We start from the raw sequence: 15,273 nt of genomic DNA on the forward strand, positions 1-15,273 counted from the left end.
TGGCTTTTGAAGTGACTGATGAAGTAATTGTGTTTCTTATCTTTGAGTCACAAACCTTGAATGCTGCCTTCCTCTTTTCCCCCAATTTTATCGAAAACATAATCTTGAATCCAAATTTGAATCATCCTCGGCGCTCCCTCGATAATATTTGCTTCATGTGGTGCTCTGCACTTTGCATCAATAGCATGCTGGTGGATAGCCCGTTTCACGCTGCACACACAAAACAAAAAGTAATAATAATAATAATTAAAAACAAATGGCACACTGCCTTGAAAATGCAGATTTTCAAATGTAAACATGCATGACTTATCAAGTCATATAGTTCAAGTCAAAGTCGAGGAGGTAAGCAAAGCAAGTCCTAAAACTGGTGACTTCAGTCTGAGTCAAGACATCTGACTCAAGTCCCCCGCTTCTGGTTTTGGGTGTGGCTGCGGTTGAGTTTGAGGGGTGTGAAGGTGCCCAATAGGGTTGTCCTTAATGCTGCAAATAGAGTTAATACAGTAACATAATAGAGTCAAGAACAGTGGGAAATCTTCCAACTTCTGCTGACGGCACTTTGGATTTGCAGGACATCCTTGTGAGGAGACGGATGAAAGCGAGACCGCAAGTGCGATTATTTCCGCTGACTTGACAGAGTGCTGTCAGTGTTATTTCCCATTCAAAAAGTGAATGGATCAATTAAATGCCTGCCATTGCAAAATATTTCCCTTTTATAACCGCCATTGTTGCGCCAACCCTTATCGCCTCTACTCGACACCCCCCCCCCCCCCCCCCCCCCCCCCCACACACACACACACATACATATCCAAGCGCTTAAACCAGGGCTCTTCCTCAAATAGTCTCCTCGATTCCATTTAGAGCTGGACCTTTTGGCGGCTTATCTCAGCCAATGGCTTCTTAAATAAAGCTCCTCGCTTGAAATAAACCCGAGCCGCGCTCACGGAGACTTTCTAGGATGCTTGGTCACGTGACAGTCTGGCCCTCCCACAGCAACACTAACAACTTGAATGGCACTCGGTAGAGCGCAGAACTCAAAGGCCATCATAATACAGCTTTATCTATGACTGTCTTGCCTCATAAAGTTTTGGGTGAAAATGATAGCGGTGTATAAGGATATTTCATTTTGTCTTTAGGATTCCAAGATTCAAGGTTGGTATTTAAGACAGCTCCAACCGAAAGCAGAGCGCTGTGGATCTGTGACGCGCAAGGGCTTTGCGAAACAACACTTTGGCCAAATGTAACTGTGATCACACACTCGCCCACCACTCGACAGCGTACGTCAGCCCTCGGCTTCAGGCAGATCTTCGTCATAACCCTGATTCATCAAAGGCCTCCTCCTACAGCGACAGCCGCCGCGGTATGTGGCGAAACGAGCTGCTGCGTGGTGCCACAGTAGCCGCTGAGCCGTAAACTCAAGTTCATTGACATCAAATCTAGGAATGAAGGCTACAAACCTCTATCGTTATGCTATACTCCAGTGGTTCCTAAACTTTGTTCGCGCCACGGACCCGCAAAGCAATATTTTGACAGCGTAAAAACAAGAACGATTAAAAATACAACTCACCATGGCACTGAATGTAGTTGTTTGAATTAGCGGGAGCCCTGCTCCGGTACCGGTCGGTGGCCCAGAGGTTAAATCATCGGAACATTTTAATGGGTTATATCAAAGGTTTCAGGAAAGTTCTATTATTTGCTGATGATACAATTTTGTTCTGGATAACATGCATGTACTCTAGTGCTCATCATACACTGGACAGCTTTTGTTGCCTTCTAGTGTCTTCTACTCAATATAACTTTCCATGTATTCCAAAACCTTTATGAGCTCCTGTCAAAACCGTTAGATCCTGTCAGCGTCCTTTCAAGAGAGATGTCAGCCATCTCCTCCGATCACTGGCAGGAGAGGAGACAGGCCACCTAAAAGCTTCCTCCCGCTTCGGTCTGCATGTAGATGTGTGCCTGCGGCTTTACTGCGAAAACATGCAAACAGTGTTTGATACAAAGAAGGAAGCATAAAAAAAAAAAAGCACAAGGCATATTGCTATTTTTAGACGTGGCTATTCCACTAACAAACCGACAAATAAAGTAAAGACCAGAATATTTACTCTGGTCACTTCTGCAACTTTTCTTTTCCCCTTGAGTGGACACTTACCGACAACCCGGTTGTCAATAAGGCTGACCCGTCAAGCGAGTCAGTGAGCAGTCAGTTTGCGTTTGAACTAACGAGCTTCACGGCTGCCTGAGTGCTGTAACAAAACAGCACTTAGCATGCAGCAGCTGATTCTGACACAAAAAGAACTTTGCATGCGTCTCTGTGGGGTTCCGGCCAAAGGCCTCCCTTGGTGGATTGTGTTAGCCAACAATGCTCGTGGCCTTTCGCAGTCAGAGCATGCTTCGGTAGGTGGAAGGCAAACAAAGATGCCTGGCTTTCCTTTGCTCTCCCAGTGGGAATGACTTTGTACCCCTTGACAATACCGGCAGTATGTCTTTATATCTACAGAGGAGTTGACTACATCCTGCTGAAAGAGAACTAAAGGTGAGACGCTGAGGCAGTGGCAGTCCGGGCAAAACGAGTAAGGAGAACACATTTACAACTACTATTAGACAACTAACATTAACGATAAAACATGTAATTAACTACAACTCTTCACAAGTGCCGCTAGTCAGGTTGGGATTGTTAGCGTCAACTTCCCCATTGCTACAGCAGGAGTTGAAGCGGCAATCGCCAGCATGCCTCGCTGCGGTTTATAAAATAGTGTTAGGAATTCCATATTTATTGTTAAATTAGTTTCTGGAAGGCAGCACGGCGAACGTCTGGTTAGAGCGTCTGCCTCACAGTTCTGAGGACCGGGGTTCAATCCCCGGCCCCGCTTCGTGGAGGTTGCATGTTACCCCCGTGCCTGCGTGGGGTTTTTCTGGGCACTCCGGTTTCCTCCCACATTCCAAAAACGTGTGGTAGATTAATTGACAACTCTAAATTGCCCGTAGGTGTGAATGCGAGTGGGGATGGTTGTTTGTTTGTATGTGCCCTGCGATTGGCTGGCAACCGGTTGAGGGTGTACCCCGCCTCCTGCCCGATGATAGCTGGGATAGGCTCCAGCACGCCCGCGACCCGAGTGAGGAGAAGCGGCTCAGAAAATGGATGGATGGATAGTTTCTGTCATGGCTATAACTTGAGCCTGAACAGTTTCATTGTAGGCTCAGTACAGAGTGAGAGAATCATACCTTGAAGTAGTCTTTGATGTAATATCAGACCAGAGTTCTCGTTCTCTCTGACAAAGGATGTACTGTAACAGTGTGCCACTGTGCATCTTTCCTGATATTCTTACAGGGTGTTCCCCATATAGACGCCGATGTTGATCAGGTCATGCCGCTACGCGATAGAAAACTATTTCAGGCAGCAAACACTTTTGGGGGCCACGCGATGCCGCCCTGTGCGACCGCACATGTCGCACATGTCAGGAAACCGCCACTGAACTGAGGCTATCTGTCTAGCAGGGGTGGATGTAAACCCTCTGCAAACCATTTATTTTTAAATACAATGTCATAAGATCAGTTTGAAATGATATTCAAGTGATTTGGGATCATTGTTTGTGGTACATTTTAAGTTTAAACTATTAATATTGGCAATTTTTGGGGAGGTGTCAATTACTCACATTTTCTCGCAATTCGTGACAGGGCTCTGGGTTTACTATAAAACTACATATTACTTCAGTGACTCGCAGGAAAGCAAAATCATGAAGAATTTTCCCTTCCAACAGTAAATGTTTGAGTTTGTAAAGAAAAATGCAATCTGTTTCTCAAATGATTTGTCAACAACAGCCGAGCCTCAACGGACGCCAACCGCCGGACTGCTGATTTGTGCATAATGGGCACAACAGAAAAACAGGTGCAGAGTCCCAAGTCAAGCCTGTAGGCACGAGCGGGTATGAAGGGAAGCTGCAAAGGTAAACAACGCTCGACATCACTGATGCAATAGCATGCGACTTAAAAGCTGCTGCACACACAGAACCCAAGGCCCCCCCCCCCACGCCCCCCCCTTCGGCAGATTAGCGTATAAGCAGCGCAGTGACCTCAGCAACTCTTCAGCTCCAGCCCGATATCGGGCTTTTTGGATGGCCTCCGAAACTAACATTTGTGTACAGAATACAGAAAACTGCTGGCATTGAAGAGGATGTGCAGTAATCCCCTGCCTGTTTGCGGGGTCGCTATTTGCAAATTAATTTATTCGTTCTTTCTATAACATGCGATAATGCCAGCTGATGCCACCGAAGCACTGTACAAATTTGAAATTGGTCTCAAGAATGTATGTTGCAGGGATATACACAACAACTGAGAGACAAGTTTTGTATGTCGGAGAGGAGCTACGCAGGTTTAGCCCGAGTTGTTAGTGGAACTTACGGAGAGCTTTCGCCGTGTGTGCATTTTTCGAATCTTTATTTTTAAGGGTAATACGCACTGACTTTGAAATGACAAACTGTTTTGAGATAATAGTTTGTGGTATAGCTACAGTTTAAAAACGATTAACACATTCACTGCCAGCCGTTTTCAAGGCAAAGTTCCCATTGAGAGCATTTTGACTGATCTTTCATGACCCACAGAATATTGTGTTCTGTCACAATATAAGCACAGAACCTACCAAGCAAAAGCGTAGACAATAATTTCACCGGAAAAAAACAAGTTAGTTTCTAGCTTTTTCCGTTCTTTAGTATTTAGCAGTAGAACATGGGTTGGTGTCATCTTTTCCCACAATCGCGACACACACTTTCTACTACCTTCCGCGACACATATTCTATTTATAACACACATATGCATACTCTTTTGGAGTGTCAGGTGCCTAAACTTGTCTGACATCAAATGTGCTGGCATTTCTCTTACTCATAATCGATGGGACGAGTTGAGATTCACCTCCTAATCTTTGCCTTCAACCCCAAAGCTGTGCTGGTGTCCAATCCATTTATTCAACATTACACTTACATAGAGGCTTGAATTTCACAGACAAACTCGGTGGTTTACATGCCTACCCATTGAAAAACGTACTTGATGAATATATTTGTCAGTGGCAGTAAACGGTTGGATTCTACCTAACAAATAAGCAATTATAAATATGACTAGTGGGGGAGGGTGTTAACTATTTGCCTCCCATATTGTAAAACATTTTTAATCCCCACACAGGCTTTTTAAGAAGAAGTTTAAAGTGTATTTTACAACCCTCAAACTCCTCAAAACAGTAGATTATCTCAAAAGAGATGGGATTAGCACATTTAGCAAAGAATGGATTCTCAGTTATGGAGAATGAGTAAGCCAAAGTGTCTCCACAGGGAAGTTCATCTTGCTCTAGAGAGCAAATGTTCTTCCACAGGTTTCCTGGGGGTAACACTCTGCTTGTTTGTGAGGGAGGAACGAATTAAAGCAGCCCGCTGACAGCTCCCGTACGACCCATCTAACCGGCTAAGTGTGCAGGAGTGGTGCAGGATGGAGTCCCTTCCAGCCAAATTGGGATAAACAGAAGATGTCCTGTTCTCCGCTGTCGAGAGGAGGAGAGTCTGGAACTGGGACTGCTCCGCAATTAAAATGCAGCCAAAGAGAAGGGAACGGCCCCGGAAGCGAGGACACACACACTTGCTGACTCATCAGTGCTGTCATCCCTGGCATCATTAAAACACCACTGCAACTCGTGGCCTTGAAATAATAGAAATCTGAGGCGGGACAAGTTATGAGTAATGGCTATAACATCCCTGCACAATGCAAAGAAAAAAAAGAATATGTCGCTCATTGTTAAAGCATTTCCAGGAGGTTAGATTACAATATTGGCGTCACCGTAGTCTCATCTTCAATGGACCCTATTAGAATTTCATTTGGAATTCACAGCTGTTTTGACAATAAAAACAAGAAAATAAGGGCAGAAAAATAAGATTTAAAACAAAAAAAAATGGAGAAAAACCCAAAGTATGATAAGTATGTATAACCCTTTAATGAAATGATATTTGAACACAAACAGCGCAGAAAGACATTTAGACATTCAATATAACAGTAGTACTCCCAGACATATATTCTTTATCCTCTGCAATGTGCTGAGACATCTATACAGTACAGACGTCTTGGGATGTTTCAGCACAAAAACTCCGAATCAGTTTTTCAGTAAATAGCTTGGGACAGGTTCCACAAAAACGCAAATAGGTGAATTTGTGAACAGTGAACCACGAACATGAAGGGAAATACTGTATGCAAATTCTTCAATTCTCAAGGTCTGTAAGGAGGTTTAGCTGTGTGGGTTAGGACACAGGAGCAGTATCGGCAGTGGGAAAAGTGTGGGGGAGCTAATGAAGCAAAGGCGAAAGGTGGAGAGTTCAGCACAGAGCCCATCATTATCTGACAGGCGAAGACACAAAGGCAGCTAATGATGGCTACGATGCTCGGCCGCCGCCACGGCGAGATGCCGATCCTTAATGGGGGTGGGTATGTGACGGGGCGCTGCGTCTAACTGGCATGTTTAAGAGGGGGCGAAACAGTTGTCGAAGAAGGAAGATCTACTGATTGCGGGCTGTGTCTTCCAGATTTAAAAAGAATAATAATCAAATGTCTGCCTTGCAATCACCCTTTTCACCAGGAGCAGGCGAGAAGATAAAGTTAAAGAGGGAGTGAAAATCATTCAATACGCTTCTTGCTCCACACCTCATTAGTTCAAATGTTGTATGCGCCTCAGCGTTCCTGTTATGCGTCACCCCAAACACACGCTCGCTTTCGCTAATCTACTAATGGTTTCTCCATACCCGGCTGACCTCTTCGCCCCCTTCCTTCCCTGCATCCTTGAATCTCGCTGTAGTCAGAATAACAATTCCCCCCTCGCCCTTATACACGCACTAATACAACAATTCCCAACCAATGTGCCGTGAGAGATCATCAGGTGTGCCGCGGGAAATTATCGAATTTCACTTACTTGGTGTAATGGGAGATTGATTTTATTTTTTGTCTAATGTACAGCATGTGGCTTGATTCAATAAAATAATACATGAATTTGTTTACAACCCGTTAAGGACCGCCACCCCCTCCCGCTTTCTGCGTTTCAAATCAGGCAAGAGATCCATTTCCATCGCAGCTGGAGTCGGTCCAGCGAGTCCATTCGCAGATGCGGCGCTGTTCATTTGCACCTGATGAATTTCACAGGCGACTACTTGACGGCGAGTTTTTTGTTGTTGTTTTTTTCCTTCTTCGTTTTCTTTTCAGTGACGGGAATCACACGTAACGTGCGAGGCAATTTGCAAGGAGGCTCAGTGGCGTGAAAAGCCTGAATGAACTCGCGAGAGCAAAAGATCGACGATGACGATGAAGATGACGACAACTCTGATGAAAGAAATAGGACATCTTAAAATGCGCTACAATCACGAAGGAAACCAGGATCGTCATGGTGTTCTGATTGGTCCAACAAGTGTTTTCCTCACCTAAAGTTCTCATTTTTCTGCCCCAAATCCGTTTGCAAAATTTGCCCTGGTTCATTTTCTTTTTGCACGGTACAAAAATTACAAGGGAACCAAAACGCGTCACACAGGAAGGTTTCGTTCACGCTGCTCATTACAGTCTACGAGAACATTGTGTTCTGTGACAACATTAGCACAGAACCTGCTAAAAGAAAGACTCTCTTCTTTCGTTTTGTTTCTAGCTTTTCCCGTTCTTTAGTAATCAGCAGTAGAACATGGGTTGGCTTCAGCAAAAAGATTTGCTTCGTTACATTTCTGTGAGCAAAATCGTGACACGGCAGACAACCCCGATCATTTTTTGGACGCCGTAATTGCGACGTGAACCATACATTCTGTGTCATCGGATCGGATGCATTCGCATCTGAAGCAGTTCAGAACCGGAGCTCAAAAGAGAACGGTGATTCGGTGCCAGTGTGAAAGCAACCCTCACACTGTGCCACCCACAAATGCATTTGACCTTATAAAGAAGGCTTGAAGCCCCCCACTGACTTCCATTCGGATTTGCACTCTCCCTCAACTGCCTATCTAATGAATTCACTTGCACTGTGCGACTAATACCGGGAACACATTGCAGATACTTCCTTCAGGTGCCCATTCTAGCACTTTTACACGTCGCCTTAATGATCAACCCAAACCTGTTGGCGACTCTTCTGTAGAAAATAAAGCAATAGGGATGAAGCAAGCGCAGATTGATTGGATGCATTAGTCGTTGCCACATTATCACTTAACACTGAGTGGATGAAGGGGGGGGGGAACTTAGTTTAAATCTCTCATTCACCATAACCATGAAATAAACAGCAATGAATCGCAGCGAGAGGTTTACACATGCACATTCGCTCTGAAAACGATCTGAGCGCAGAAAGCGTGCTGAGCATTTTTACGCATTTTTCTTGCAGGTTCTCTTACCTTGGCAGCGCAGCTCGGCGTCCGTCTGGCGAGGAGGGAAGCCCTGCACGGTATTCCTTCGCCGTGAGATGACTGCGGCGTGGATGCGGTAGTAAGACGTCACTTGTGCGGCCGGGTCCAGCACGCCGTCGTGGTGTCCCCCTGCATCGCTCCGTGTGTTGGGCTGCATTGGCATCACGCAGCACGTGTGTGTGCGTGTGTGTGTGTGTGTGCGCGTGTGAGAGAGAGAGAGAGAGAGAGAGAGAGAGAGAGAGAGAGAGAGAGAGAGAGAGAGAGAGAGAGAACAAGCGGCCCATGATGAGTGCGAGGCAAAACATGGCCTGGATCTAACGGATTGTATGCCACCAGAAACTGAATTTGAATCATTTATATTTGAATTTGAATGGCTGAACTTGAATAATTGCATTTAAAATAAAATAAAAGAATTTTTAATAATGTAATTTGAATTTGTGTTGTTTAATTTTCAAATCATTGCATTGAAAAACAATCTGTATATGCAATTTGAAATAGATTTTTTTTTTTTTTTTTTTTTTAGTTTGGAAATGAAGACCACTAAACTTGAAAATGAATATAAAATTATTGGGGCTTCAATGAAAATTCAAATTGACACATTTTCACTTTCAGTCTTTCTCAATTCTCATTCAGTTCGACAAATTCAGTTTCAGATGAGCTGCGACAGACATGCGCGTACTTCAGGAATAGCAATCGATCAAAAGATACACAGATCTCCTCTTCGGCCAATCAGGACCTTCGTTTTTGAACACGTGACATAGGGTCAAATCTCAAATTGAAAGTCAGTTTTTTTGTTTTTTTCAAAACATAACGTCATCCAGCCCTTGAAATCATTACTGACACCTACAATCATACTGCTCCGATTCAGTTTTTCAATGCAATGTGAAATGAAACAATACAAATTCAAATGATGTAATTAAATTTCAGGTTTTTTTTTTAATGCAATTCAAAATGTTTAGCAATTCAAATTCAAATATGAATGGTGGTGGCTGGTGGCACATATTTCAGCCTATATCATTTCAGTGACTATTTAGGTTTGTTTTTTTTCCAGTATATTTATTAAGGTAAAGGGAATATGTAAGTGGTGTGTGTGTGTGTGTGTGTGTGTGTGTGTCGGTGCCCCGCACACTTCAATCCATAACAACGTCACAGCTGAAGTGGTGGATACATTTACGTCGGCTGGAACACGACTGTACATGTGGGAATAGCTGTGTTGTTTTTATTTGGGGTTAGGGGCTTTTGATTGTCCTCATAGCCAGCATTCAACTATTTCATTGCTGGTTGTCCATCAAGATGTTCCGCGGCTGTGTCAGTGAAGTCAATGATTCCCCCCCCCCAGACTTAACAGTGATTAAAAGCAGACACACTCAAATGCATGAAGCCGAATTATTTGCTGTTGTTGCGCATTGACTTCTTTGCGTCGCGAATCCCGGCCGACCCCGACGGACGCATCGTGTTCCACTGCGGTAAATTTTCACATCTTGACCCTCACACGACAACATACTGTGGTTTACTTATAATTCGTTCAGATGCCATTGGAAATGCCAGTGATCCGTTCCAGCCTCCCCAAAAAACAAAAACAAAAATTGTAATGTGTTTTTTTTTTTTTTTATGAAGAAAAATAGCACTTTATAATATTGTACTAAACACATACAGTAATGACATATAACTAAAAAAGAATTCAACAGTTTTGGTCATACTATCCCCTTCAATTGTGGCGCTCCTTCTGGTGCGCACACATTGGCCACATAGGGGCAGCATAATATAGACTTATGGGTATAGTGTACCCGCAGTCCGTCAAAACTTGCTCAGTAAGCCGCAGTAGATATTAGTTGTTCTTCGCAGAGGATAAAGAATACATGCCTGTGTGTGTTGTTATATTATCTGTCGACATGTGTTGCGCCACTGTTTGTGTTCAAATATCCGTCGCTTGCCCGTGGGCACCAAGTCGGCGCCCCCTGATCTGCGTGTAGGTCTATTGTGTAAGTAATTATTTTCAGAGCATCTTTATAGGCGATTTTAAGTCGCCCATTTGAACCGAGAGAGGAACACGCACACGAAAAAGAAGCTCTGTACATATACTCTCCACTTCCATTGCGGATCCGCTCCACGTTTTGCTTGTCTGATGATCTGAGCTCTGGCTCAGCATGCAACAGCCCAGATTAGTTATCAATAATTCATATGGAGGAAGGTTGCTGAAAACATATGGAAGATGACACAGAACTGTTGCAGCACGCGGCTGTCACAGTTTCAATCCAATTTCGCCTTGAACGGTGAGCGTTTCGGCGCATTGTTTACAAGTGAGCGTCACCGCTGAGACCATTGTTTGACATCGGGGCCCGCATGCACTGCACTGACTTTATCAGCTGATAATTACATCGCTGTTTATAGTGAAGGTTCTGCATGAGACATGAATAATGAATGGTCTCACCTTAACAGAGACTCCAATGTAGCTGTCACACAGAGACATCCATCCTGATGAAATTGTGAGTCCCGAGGTGGTTAGAGCAGCCAGAAAATATACTCAAGAGTGCTGTTGATTTAGGTTATTATTACTCAAGTAAAATTATAGTACTCCAACTAATTACTCGAGTAAGAGTACTGAGTAACTGGTGAGTAGCTTTTGTAGGCAGTAGTTAGACAGTCCGACATACACTACAAAGCTTGTCTCTCGTTCCATATGTATCACCTTGGCATACTTCCTTAACACCAATTCCTGTACTCGTTTCCTATTTAGTCAGGGCTTTGCATCTTGTGGCATCTTATGGTGCTTCAGAAAGAGCACAAAAACGTGACTAAATTAGTTTTTCTTTACTTTTATTCTCTTTTCACGTTCTTCTTCACTGTTGTACTTTCAGCGAAAGTGTCACAAAAGGCTACAAAAAGCATACCGGACACCGTAAGTTTGACGCCGGCTACAGTGGTGCGTTGACGTACGACGTTTAAGGATGATTATTTTTTTCCTCCTGAAAATGTTGGTGTAAACCTAAATTTTCAGGACTAGGAGGTTCCACTGTATATTTAATTCACCGCATAAACTCAAGTTCTCTCTGATGCCTCCATTAAAACAGCTCGAGACTCCGGGGATGATCCGGCCTACAATGAAAGTTTTAAGTATGTTCCCACCTAACATTTCCCATCGAGACTTGTGCAACACTCCGTGGGGACGTCTCCAAATGTTTTTGATGTTCCCTTGAAGACTTCATCGCTTTTGAATATAATTTTGCCTGGAAACATGTTGAATCCAGCCTGAAATATGAGTATCATCTTTCATTAGCATCTTATCAGGCTTTAACACATGCAATGGTGCCTTGAAAAATGACTAATTTGTTCTGTGACCATGCTCTTCATGCAAATCACTCGCATCTCAACTCATCCTTCCCCACTGAAATGAACGGAAATGTCATTAATCCGTTCTAGCCCCCTCCCAATGGTATAAATACCACTCTATAATATTGTACTTTATAAAAACGAAGTAATGGCATAATTAAATAGAATTAAACCGTTTTTGCCAAACGGACTGATATACAGCACGGTATTGTACATCTGTACAGAATAGACGTCTCAGCTCCTCGCAGAGGATTAAGAACATATGACTGTGAGTAAATTATATTGAATGTCTAAATGTGTTGCTGCAACGTTTGTGTTAAAAAAAAAAAAAAAAAAACACTCAACATTCCGCTGCCCGTATAACAAAACCAAACACAACTTAAGATGAAGTAACAACCCTCCCCCCTTTCGACTGTTGGCCCATTTGAGGTAGCGACATTACGACTGCTCCATTTTTTATGATTACAAACCTGATGAAAGCTTGTTTTCAAACGTCTTTCCTCAATGGGTTTAACACGTTCCACTTTACCCATGCTTGAGGTCCCGCGTGCGTTTCCGGCCATGTACCGCAAAAAAAAAAAAAATTACAATTATTTGCGGGGGCAGACACGACTCTTTGCGCTTTCTACTTGCCTTCATTGTCGCTGAGTGCTCCTCCGGGGGCATGTTGTGCTCTTCACACCTCCCTAAACTTAAAGAGAGACATGAAGAAACATGAAATATTGAACAGCTGCACGCCCGTGCTCGGCGGTCAGCTAAGCGGATGAGCGAGATGGAAGGAGATGTGTGAATTAAAGCAAAAGTAACAAACCCGGGCGAGCTGTTGTAAAGGCAGCTTTGACAATATCACACAGCCTGTCAAATTTAATTCCATTAAATAGGAAGCACAGGAACCATATTTGGTAAGAGGGTGTTCAAAATGAACCCAGAATTGAGTGGGGTGGGGGGGGGTGATGGAATAACTCGGCTGAGTCGACTTCAAAAATAGGTCGACGCATATTTTCTGCCTCAAAGCTCCCCAAAAAAAATAATAATAATCCGCCCGGAACCAATGTTGCACACGGACATTTATTGTAGACGGACAGCGTGTTGGGCCACTGGTAACTTTGCCAAAAAAAACAGAGACCCTCTGTTGTAAGTGATTTTTATGCCACTATTAGATATATAAGGTATGTATAACATGATGTATGAGTGAGCTGAATGGTAGTTAGTGTTTTTTATTTATTTATTTTTACCTAAAATGGTAATCACGAGCGCGCTAATGCTAATCGTGAATGCTAACGGTTGAGCAAAAGCTAATTTTGTTGCCTCAAATCCTGTACAGCCTTTATACTACACACTCAGTGACAACATATGCATTTTAAGGATAGAGGTCCAGCCCTTATAAGAGAATAAAATGCATGTGAGTAATTTGTTTAAAAAAAACAATCCTTGACAGCCCGAGTGTCAAGGAAGTATGTTGAAGTGATACATTTCGACCAAAAGACAAGCTTTTTTACAGTAGTGGCTTGTCATCCGAGTTCAATTAATATTTTGCTTTAAACTCCACTTTCACGTACACAGCAGCATTTATAATATAAATAATAATAATAATATTATTCCAAAAAATGCAATACAAATAAAGGTCTCCCTCTATCGGAAGTTGGGTAAATAAACTGGACAGTATTTGAAATATTGCATTCATCTACAATAATGTAAAATATAAGAAGAAAATTGGTAGAGACAGGAAGGCTGACAAGTAGAAGGTGCTGAGAGAGCGGCGACCATATTATCTTTTTGCTTCACTGCGCAGCTTTTCGCTACACATTTCTTCTTCTTGTTCTTCTTCTCCTCACCATCTTTTCCATTTTCCTAACCCTCGCTGAGTCGCAGCCGAAGTGACAGGTGTCATGAGGGCTCGGCTGATACTGGCTAAAGAAGCTGACCCCGGAAAACGAGTGGGCTTGCGCTACATTCATCGTGACAGCTGGAAACAGCAGAAAGGAGGGTCATTACCTCTGCCGAGGAGGTTATGCTCTGCCTTTGATGTACAGTGTGTGTACCCACAGTGTTGGATATATCAAACGGCATTGTTCACGGCACTGTTTCCCCAACCTTTCTTGAGCCAAGGCACATATTTTACTTTCGAAAAATCTCATGCAACGCCGGCACGGCAAACAAAAAATGTCACAAAAGTTCGATACTGTACAGTAAACCTCCACTATTTGCAGGGAATATGCACTGAGCCCTACCACGAATGGTGAAAAAAACGTAATCACTGCTTTTGGTATTGTCCATTCAAATACAAAAGAAGAGAAGCAAATCCATGTTTAGCAAGTGACTGGCGCAATCCAGGCTGTGAGTGAAGGGGGGGAAAAGCCGCCTTTGTGAGGAATATATAGCAGGCAATCCTTTCAGGGAATCAAGCAATTCCACACGAGACACCTGAACAATGCCGCAAAGCCAGTCGCTCTCTGACAGGATTTTGAAACCAAATCACACAGACGGAAGGGAACAACAATGACAGATGTGCACTTCAGTGCTGCCTGGAGGATATCAGTTGCAGTTACAACCTCAGCACAAAAACAGGAGGCCTAATTGGCCCAAACTACTGAGTTATTCCTCCCGATGTAGTTTTGAAGCAACGAGTCAAAGAAAACATTTCATTTACAGCTACTTTGTTTTTGTTTTTTATTCGTCATTAGTTTGAGTTCCAACTAAAGCTATAGTAAACATGCTGGGCTCTGTGCCATTTTAGTCCCAAGTTTGGAGAGTGTGTGTGTCACAAGAATGGCATTTTAAAATACCATTAGTGCCACAAACCATACACGGCCTGCACGCAGACTCGGAAATGGGTGGGAAACACGTGCAAAATTATTGCAAAATGTGGAATTTAGTTTCTGTTTTATGGCTCAAAATCCTCTAAATTGAAACACTGGATTAATTGAACTGTAGAATTATTTTGCAATTTGTCCAAAAGTTCCCATATATCCCAGAACATCACTTGGACATATAAGCAAAAGTATTCAGGCATGCCTATAAATCAGTCTGTTAATTGATCAAGATTGGGAAAGACGCGTTAATCTTAATTAATGATTTTAGCAAGACATTTTGGATAATGGGATGATTCTAACTTTGCGAGAGGGTTGTGGTCACTCGGCTGACTCTGCTTTTGTAACCCAGATCCAACGCTGCCCTGACAATACAAATGATTCAATAAAATCAATTAATTGCCCAAGTAGATGTTAAAGTAAAAGGCATTATCTTATGCAGCATAATGGCTACGGTTCCCCACCCTGAATTTAACCTATCCAAACTTAGCGAGTGGGAAGTCAGCACATTGGTCAACTCATTATCATGCTAATCCCACCATTTCGTGAGACCCTACGCCCTGGAAGGAAGCGCGTGCTCATTTAGTCTGTCTGCGACTTCATAAGCAGGTCATTGAACTCTCGCCACATGAATAATAACGTGCTCTGTAGAGTCGCCATGGTCCCACTTGAGTTCACATCTGACTGGAATGGTTAAGGAGTTTAATTCGTCTTCGTCATGTTGCTTTTCTTCAAGCACA

At 43.2% G+C, this 15,273-nt stretch overlaps 1 protein-coding gene across 2 annotated transcripts in view; it reads right to left on the reverse strand.

Annotated features, from left to right (window-relative positions):
* The window catches only part of dlgap1b (discs, large (Drosophila) homolog-associated protein 1b), a 79,121-nt gene extending 70,576 nt beyond the window's left edge, over positions 1-8,545 (reverse strand). For both annotated transcript variants that reach the window (XM_061666587.1, XM_061666586.1), the window contains exon 1: positions 8,382-8,545. The gene's annotated coding sequence lies outside the window, so the exon portion shown is untranslated. The remainder of the gene's footprint in view (positions 1-8,381) is intronic.
* Positions 8,546-15,273: the final 6,728 nt, after the last annotated feature.

Source organism: Phycodurus eques, chromosome 21, assembly GCF_024500275.1.
Source record: "Phycodurus eques isolate BA_2022a chromosome 21, UOR_Pequ_1.1, whole genome shotgun sequence".
Classification (NCBI taxonomy): domain Eukaryota; kingdom Metazoa; phylum Chordata; class Actinopteri; order Syngnathiformes; family Syngnathidae; genus Phycodurus; species Phycodurus eques.